The sequence below is a fragment of the Trachypithecus francoisi genome, unplaced genomic scaffold, assembly GCF_009764315.1.
Source record: "Trachypithecus francoisi isolate TF-2019V2 unplaced genomic scaffold, Tfra_2.0 Contig01461, whole genome shotgun sequence".
In the NCBI taxonomy this organism is placed as follows: domain Eukaryota; kingdom Metazoa; phylum Chordata; class Mammalia; order Primates; family Cercopithecidae; genus Trachypithecus; species Trachypithecus francoisi.
The window spans coordinates 12,219,433-12,228,104 of record NW_022681433.1 but is presented as its reverse complement, the minus strand read 5'-3'; positions in this window follow the sequence as shown (position 1 = coordinate 12,228,104).

Genomic DNA, 8,672 nt, shown 5'->3' with positions numbered 1-8,672 from the left:
GCTGCTGTGAGCTCCACCCAGTTCGAGCTTCCCAGCGGCTTTGTTTACCTACTTAAGCCTCAGCAATGGCGGGCGCCCCTCCCCCAGCCTCGCTGCTGCCTTGCGGATAGATCGCCGCAGACTGCTGTGTTAGCAGTGAGGGAGGCTCCGTGGGCTTGGGACCCTCCCGGCCAGGTGTGGGATATATTCTCCTGGTGTGCCTGTTTGCTTAAAGCGCAGTATTGGGGTGGGAGTTACCCGATTTTCCAGGTGTTGTGTGTCTCAGTTCCCCTGGCTAGGAAAACGGATTTCCTTCCCCCTTGCGCTTCCAGGTGAGGCGATGCCTCGCCCTGCTTCAGCTCTCGCTGGTCAGGCTGCAGCAGCTGACCAGCACCGATTGTCCGGCACTCCCTAGTGAGATGACCCCAGTACCTCAGTTGAAAATGCAGAAATCACCGGTCTTCTGTGTCGCTCGCGCTGGGAGTTGGAGACTGGAGCTGTTCCTATTCGGCCATCTTGCTCCGCCCCCGCCGTGTCAGGCAATTTTTTAGCTTCTGTGAGGAATGGTTTTATAGTTCATTATTGGCTAAAACTCTGAGGAGCATGGGAAGGGGGAGGCTGAGTGAGTGGCTGCAGTTGAGATCTCCCAGAGACTCCTGATACAGTTTGGCTGTGTACCCACCCAAATCTCATCTCGAATTGTAGCTCCCATAATTCCCATATCATGGGAGGGACCTGGTGGGAGGTCATTGGATCTTTCTCATGCTGTTCTCATGATGGTGAATAAGTCTCATGAGATCTGATGGTTTTATAAATGGGAGTTCCCCTGCATAAGCTCTCTCTTGCCTTCCACCCTGTAAGACATGTTCTGCTCCTCCTTTGCCTTCCACCACGGTGGTGAGGGCTCCCCAGCCACGTGAACTCTGAGTCTGTTACACCTCTTTTTATTTATAAATTACTCAGTCACGGGTATGTCTTTATTGGCAGCATAAGAACAGACTAATCCAGGTCCCAAGTAGAAAATGGGTAGAGGGGAATGCGCCAGCACTGGGTGAGGCCAGATGGACAGAAGGGAGGATCCAGGACACCCTGTGGGTTCTTTCCATTTTGATGGTGGCTGAAACAGGTGCCTCTGACTTCCAGGCTCTGTTGATTCAGTGGGACCAAAGCCAAGCATATGAAGACCAAGGAAAGTTGAACAAAGAGAGAACCATCTTCCTCTGACCTCAGAGCATTCACCACCCAAACTCCACCCCAGACTCTAGTGGAATGCATTTATTGTTCCAGTGTCCCACTCAATTTTCTAATTTTACACCCGGGAGAGCATTCTCCAAATGCAATGTCCTTTGCTTCCTCACACTCATTCAGCTGCAACTGCTCTCAGAAATCGCCAGGGAACTCTGCACTTCAGTCTAGTGCACATTCTGGTCTTCATCTCCTTTGGCCACTTTGTAACACTCATCCCTCTCCATCCCTTCCTCCTTTTTCTCCCTTGGCTTCTGTGACCTCTACCACCTGTTTCCTTCCAGCTCTCCCACCACTGTTTCCTCAGATGCTCTTCTGCCCTGATTCTTAACATAGGCCTCCCGAGGGTTTCTGTTCCGAACCTCAGTTCTTTGACAAATCCTGACTGAGTAAATGCAAACCCTGTGCTAGGCACTTGGGCTATTAAAAAATGAATAGAACTGAGCCTCTTCCCTCTCACATGTGTAGATGAGGCTGAAAGCTCAGTAGAGGAGGGTGCATGTGACTCAGGTGCATGGGGGGCACACACAGGACAAATAGTCCTTCACTTGGGCTGCATGCACAGCCGGCTTGTGTGTCTGCACCCAGAGCCCGGATGTCCACTCCAACTGCAGTCTGTATTTCAGCTCTGCTCTCTACCGAGTTCCACACCCAGGAGCCTCTGCTCACTGGCTGTCTGTTGGCGCTGCAGACACCTCAAATTCAACATGTATCGAGGTAAACCTAGCTCTCCCTCACCTTCTTCTCTGGCTCTCTGTCTGCGTGTTCTCCTTCAAGGAAGGGCGCCATTTTTCACCTTGAAAAGAGAGAGACCAAAGTCAGAGAGACCTGGGAGTCAGCCTGGACTCCCCAGTCCCTCTCCCTGTATTCAGAACCACACAGTACCAGGGCAGGAGGAGCCATGCACAACATAGATGAGGACGACAGGGTCTGGGGGTTGGAGGATGAGCTTTCTAGGCAAACTGTGAGGGCCAAAGAGTCCTGTTCAGAGCAACAGCTTGGTGAATTGCTTAGGCTACTAGGGATGATTCCCAGTGGCGGGAAAGGAGTAATGAGTCCCCACCTCCATCCTTGGGAGCCGGGAGGTTCTCAGCATCTTGGGCCACACTCACTTTGTGCAACCTCAGGGTCTGCTGGTTACACATGAGGTGCTAATGCCTATGGAGTCAGCACTGAAGAACCACTTCCTGGCCAGTCTCCTCTGTGCCACAATGGGAGAATGCATGTGCCCTGGGATGCAGGGGAGAACGAGAAAAACTAGGTTACGTGCGGGGCAGACGTGCAGCTGGGTCTGCTCAGCATCCTCCATTCTCCTGGAAGCAGCATCCCACTTGTTTTGATACATGTTCTTCCCTCTACCTACTCATGGTTAGAATGGCAGCAGTCGTGTTCTTGCAGAGCTCACTCTGGGCACAGTTTCATCCCCAGGAGGGACGGAAGTTTCCCCCTGGGACTTCTTGCCCTTGGGAGGTGTGTTAGTGGTGTCTCCTGGGGACTGCTGTTGCGGCTGTGCTTCCCAACCTCCCCTAGAAGCAAGTTATCAGCAAGGATAGTGGAGAGGAGTCCCAGTGTTCTAAAAGCTCGGCTGCCCTGAGTTATGCACAGACTGGTTAGTGAATGCTTTCTTTCATTACCTACCTGCCATCCTTCTGCTTATAAATCCCCTTTGAACCAAAGTACTTTTAGGTGGGTTTCTGACATTTTACAACTGAATGTCCTGACAAGTACGATGAAGGCAATGCCCCTTCTCGGAGGACCAGGACTAATACCTGTAGGGAGGAATTCCAGATGGGCAGGCAGGCAGTCATGGGGAGTGTAACCAGGACACATCAGCTGTGTGTGGAAAATACATCAACCCACCTGTGTGCAGGACACACAATATATGTGCCATAAACACATCAGAGCCACAGCAACTGTAGAGTCAATACCTGCTATTCTAGATTCTATTCTTGTGGCTGTGAAGCAGTGGGAATCGTTTATTCCTGGACTTGTATCACCTGATCATGGAGGAACAGTTATGACTCTGATCACTAGACCACTCCAGTAGTTTTTATTAAGGTTAGGTCAACAAATACATTCAAGATAATTTATGGCAACCTTTTGGTTGATGGGCCACATTTAATAATGCTTTTTGATACAAGTGGTTACAAGTAATGCCTAAAAACAACTATTAAAGAAACATCATCTAATTCCTCTAATAAAGTAATCCTTTGGGCAACATGCTTATGTATAGTAGCTATAAAATCTCCAACATTCTCAAACAAAATTTGTATCATTTTAAAAGTGTTGGGCTGACCATGGCTACCAAACGAAGTATATAATCTTTGTATCCTGGATCCAAAAATACAGTTGTAAAGGGCATTTTTGATGCACAGTTGGACCTGGTAATACTATTGTGTCAATGAGATTTCTTGGGTTTGATGACGGCCTGTGTTTGAGGAGAAGGTCCCTGTCCCAAGAAGGAACATGGTGAGAAGTGTCATAGTAATTGGTTACATGTTCACTGTGCTATTCTTTCAACTTTTCTAAATCGAAAGGTGGGAGCATTTTTTTTTTTTTTAAATGCTGGTCTGGTATTTGTCATTGTTAGAAGGGAAAGAGGTATTATTAAAAGACTTGAGATATTTTATTAGGAAACCAAACAACTTACACACTCTGGCAATAGTTTATATCTCCAGGACTGGGAAAATACTGTCCTCTGCTTATGGACTGTAAAGTCTCAATTCTCCAGAGACACTTTTGGCACCCTTCGGCTTTTGAACATCCCCAAACGCTCAGACACAGGCAGTCAAGATGAGCCACAGGCACCTCAGCAATCATAAATAGACTCCTGAGTTTCCACTAAACTCACAGCAGCCACTTGGTTCACCAAGCAGGAAGCAAGCCATGCTCTGACTGCCTGGCAACGTCTATTTAAAAAGCCACACTTTCACAGAAAACACGAATTGGGGAAATAAAACAGCGTGTGTGTATGCAACGGGGGCAAGGAGAAGTAAAAAGTGAATGCTGATACCGGAGAAGAAAGCTGACACTGAAGAGGTAAATGAGGGAGCACCTCCCCAGCCAACATAACTTGTAGAACTTCCTGGGTGCCCACTCGGTGCCAAGATCACTCAACACATCAATGTGCACAAATTCCTTTAATCTTCAACAACCACCTTGTGGAGGTAGAAACTGAGTTTACAGAGGAAACCAGCTGGGGAGGTTAATGCCAAGGCCATGTGGATTGTGGAAAGTGCAGCCAGAATGTAAACCCAAGTATGTTTGACTTAAAAGCCAAACCACCACTTAATATACTTTCCAGTGCTCCTTCCCTGCTCAGCTGGGCCAGAACTGAGTGCAAGAAGTGGTTATTTCCCAATTATCCAAGCTTTTCTCTATGTTATTAATAATAAAAGTCAGAAGCAACTAAAACACATTGATAGGAAACCCCTAGGATGCTGTGTATGTCCGTGTGGGGGATGGTGTGTGTGTCTGAGGATGCTGGGGGGTGAGGGGTGGTGGAGATGCAGGGAAGGAGCCCCTGAAAGCACCAGTCCAAGAGTAGAGAACTACAGCGAGATACTCAACTGCCTTCATTCACTCGGCTGCAGAGCTCATTCTCAGTAGGACTCAAGGCTTCAGTGATGAATGCCGAAGCCAGCTAAACATGTACAAAAACCTATGGAAAGGTGCAGAAGTCATTTTGCATCAATCCCAAAATTCCTCCTGTGAGAAGCGGGAGAGGTATAAGGAAATTTCGTGTATGTAAGTGATACCTGAACATCTATAGCCAATGTGAAAAGGCTAATTACAGAAAAAATGTAAATGGATGAGCCTATCATCCGTTTATCTACAGAATAGATCATCAGGGCTTAGAAAAGGAAACTTCAAATTCTTAACAGAGACATCAGTTATCAAACAGGACACCCCACATACAGTCAACAGCCCTGTGGTTGTACACTGGACTCACCTGGGAAGCTTTTAAAATCCTGATGCCCAGGTCCCATCCCAGACCAATTGAATCCATCTCTGAGGGTATGTGTCAGTATTTTGTACAATTAGCCCCTGAGAAATTCTAATATGCAACCAGGTCAATTGAGTCAGTTTCTAGTCCAATGCTCAATGAAAAGGTATGCTTTGGGCTTTTTTCTTTCTTTCTTTTTTTAATGAATAATTGCAATTGTCTAAGCCAGTCTCTCTCAAACATTCTGGGACACAATCTTCAGTAAGCCTGTACCTAATTTATGCCTAACAGATTAAAGCATCAAGAAACAATCCTTGGCTGGGTGAGGTGGCTCATGCCTGTAATCCCAGCACTTTGGGAGTCCAAGGCAGGTAGATCACTTGACACCAGGAGTTTGAGACCAGCCTGGCCAACATGATGAAACCCTGTCTCTACTAAAAATACATAAATTAGCCGGACGTGGTGGTGCGCACCTGTGATCCCAGCTACTCAGGAGACTGAGGCATAATCGCTTGAACCTGGGAGGTGGAGACTGCAGTGAGACGGATTGTGCTATTGCACTCCAGCCGAGGCAGCAAGAGCAAGACTCCGTCTCAAAAAAACCAAAAAACAAAAAATAGAAACCCCAATCCTCACCTTGACTCCTTATGATGCATTGGTATTTTGTTTCATTGAATTTTCTTTTTTTTTTTTTTTTTTTAAATACTGGTCTCGATCGGCTTTACAAAACACTGGACTAAGAATCTGCACTTTGTAAAGAAAAGCTTCAGTGTTTCATATAATTATACATGAGTTTAGAAAACCGGATATAGCCTGGTGAAAAAACAGCAAATCTTAACGTGGTTGAATTTTATGGCTAATTTCAGAGAAGAGATTTCGAGTCCTCCCACGGACTTTTCAATGATACAAGTGCATTTTCACAGTGCTGGTCAACTTTCATCTTTGGCTATGTGCATGCCAACTTTGATCACTCCACCGGAGAGAAAATGGGCCTTAGAATTAGATCTAAGTTCTGATCAACATATATTTTAGCTTCGTCAGAGTGTCACCCCATTTTCCCACCAGGAATTGGGGGAAACAATGCCTTTCAGAGAAGATCATTATGAAGCCTGAGTAAAGACACCTGGCACAGTGCCGGATTGCTGAAAGATACTCAGGAAGGGCCAGTTTACTTCCTTCTCTTCGATTATTTTGAAGTTCAAAGTCACTTTCCCTGTAACTGAAGGACAAGGGACATTGTTGGTTGTCACAACTGGGGTAGAGATGCTACTGGCATCTGATGGGTAGAGGCTCGGGATGCTGTTAAACATCCCATAAGGCAGAGGACAGCCCCCACAATTGATTAGCCAGCCCCAAATGTTCATGTGCCAAACCAGCACCAGAGGAATCCACCATGGCAGAGACTGGCCCAATCAAGGTTCTATAGATTTGGATGAGAAAATGGGCATTCACAGAAACTGGGTTACCTAAAAACCATAGCACTTGAGGGGCCAGCATGAACTCTTGAACGTGAAACAAAATCTTTTCCAACCCCAAAAGATCTTCTTTCCACTACACCATACTGCCTGCCACCTGCCCTGAAGCAGTATAAGAACTGTTAAGAGGCCCATGCTATGCAGTTCTAAGAAAACCAAACCACAAGTGACTGAAGAGCTGTTATCCTAGAGCTTTCAAGTACGCCCCTTGTTCTTATGCCATTTCCAAATCACATGCTAACACGGACTAAGAGATAACTAGTTTCGACCGGTTGTCTCTTAGGCAGTCTCTAAGGCTAACAATCTGGACCACTACAAGAAACCACAGCACACATGCCAGAGCAAACAGGGGAACACTTCTCATCATTCTGCCCACTTAGAAGAATGGAACCATACCAAAATTACTCAGTACTTAGAGAAAGTCAACCGCTCTCCAAATATTTGTAAAGATTCCATCTTCCTAGAAAAGCTGGTATCATTGTTTTGTGCTATGAGAACGTATGATAGATGGCAAGACATACTACTCCACAGCAATCAAACACCACAGGCAAAATAGAAGTCTGGATATAAATTGTCAAGTGGTAATAATGTAGAAAAAAAGTATCTTGAATGCTGCTTACAAAACCAAGTCATTAATCACAGTAGCTAAAGATTTTGGCCCTTCAGAAACTAACTTCCAATAGGCTATTTTGTAGAGGCAGGTTACACTAAGTCAAATTAATTGCACTATTCTTTTTGATGAATAATCAAAGATAATAATCAAGCAAACGTTGGGGATTTTACCCAAGAAAAGTAAGTTAATCATCGCTCAGACATAACCAATATTCATGACAAAGGAGACTCAATATTCAACTGCTATTAAAAATGGACATTGTTTAGAAATATTGTCACAAAGTGACAATTTAAAGTGAAATGTAAAATTTAATCCTGAAACAGCATTTATTCAAACTGGTGCGTATCTTTGAGACCCTAGATGATTACTAGGTATACATCACAACTGTTTGAACCAATGATATTAATATGTATTATAAAGCAAACAACATGACAGTACTTTTGCCTGCATCCAAAAACGCAGTTCACTGATCTAGGCCAGACTGATGCTCCCTCCCATCATCAGGTTCTATTTTAGGACAGGAGGAAAAACGTGTTTTCCCATGGTTTTTAAAAATCTTTTCTGGTGGACTTCCTAATTGTACACAGAACACAAACCTATCTTCACTTCTCAATGTGTAAATGTGTATCTACTAAGTATACATTAATGTGCATTAAAGACATTCAGAAAACATAAAAACCACAAAGAAACAGATTAACTGCATAAAAATTTAAAGTTGCTAAATGGTAAAGCAGCTAGAAATTATAAAGTAAGGAAATGCTGAATAATTGACATAGTTAACATCCTTAGTAAGAACATTTTACATTCCAATATTACAAATGAGTACAATATGCAATTCATGAAAAATAAGCCGATTCTGAGATGCTGAAAGCACCTATCAGAAGTACAAATGACAAGCTACCTGGTCTAGATGGAATGAATTGTTAGCTTTAAAATTGGAGTTAATTTAATAACTTATATCATCATCCAGGAAGCATCAGAGCTGAGGAAATACACCTCAGCAGTCAAGTGTTATGAAACCTCATAGTTTGAAGATACTACTCCATGTGATGTGTGGAGCACAGAGTAGCTAAATAGTACTTATAATAAATTGGCTATAGATCTAAGATTAATCCTTTGTGGAAGAGGGAAAGTTGGCCCTCATCAAGAACAGAAATGACTGGGCATGGTGGCTCACGCATGTAATCCCAGCACTTCGGGAGGCTAAGGCAGACAGATCGCTTGAGCCCAGGAGTTCAAGACTAACTTGGGCAACATAGCGAAACCCCATCTCTACAGAAAAAAAAATCTACTGTTGCACCCTAGTGAGCAGCTGGTTACTTGTCATCTATCCTAAGTGCATGTGTCTTCTCCCCTACCTCCAACACTACTTCAATTTTGTGCCTACAAAATAACCAGATAGATTCATTGCAGC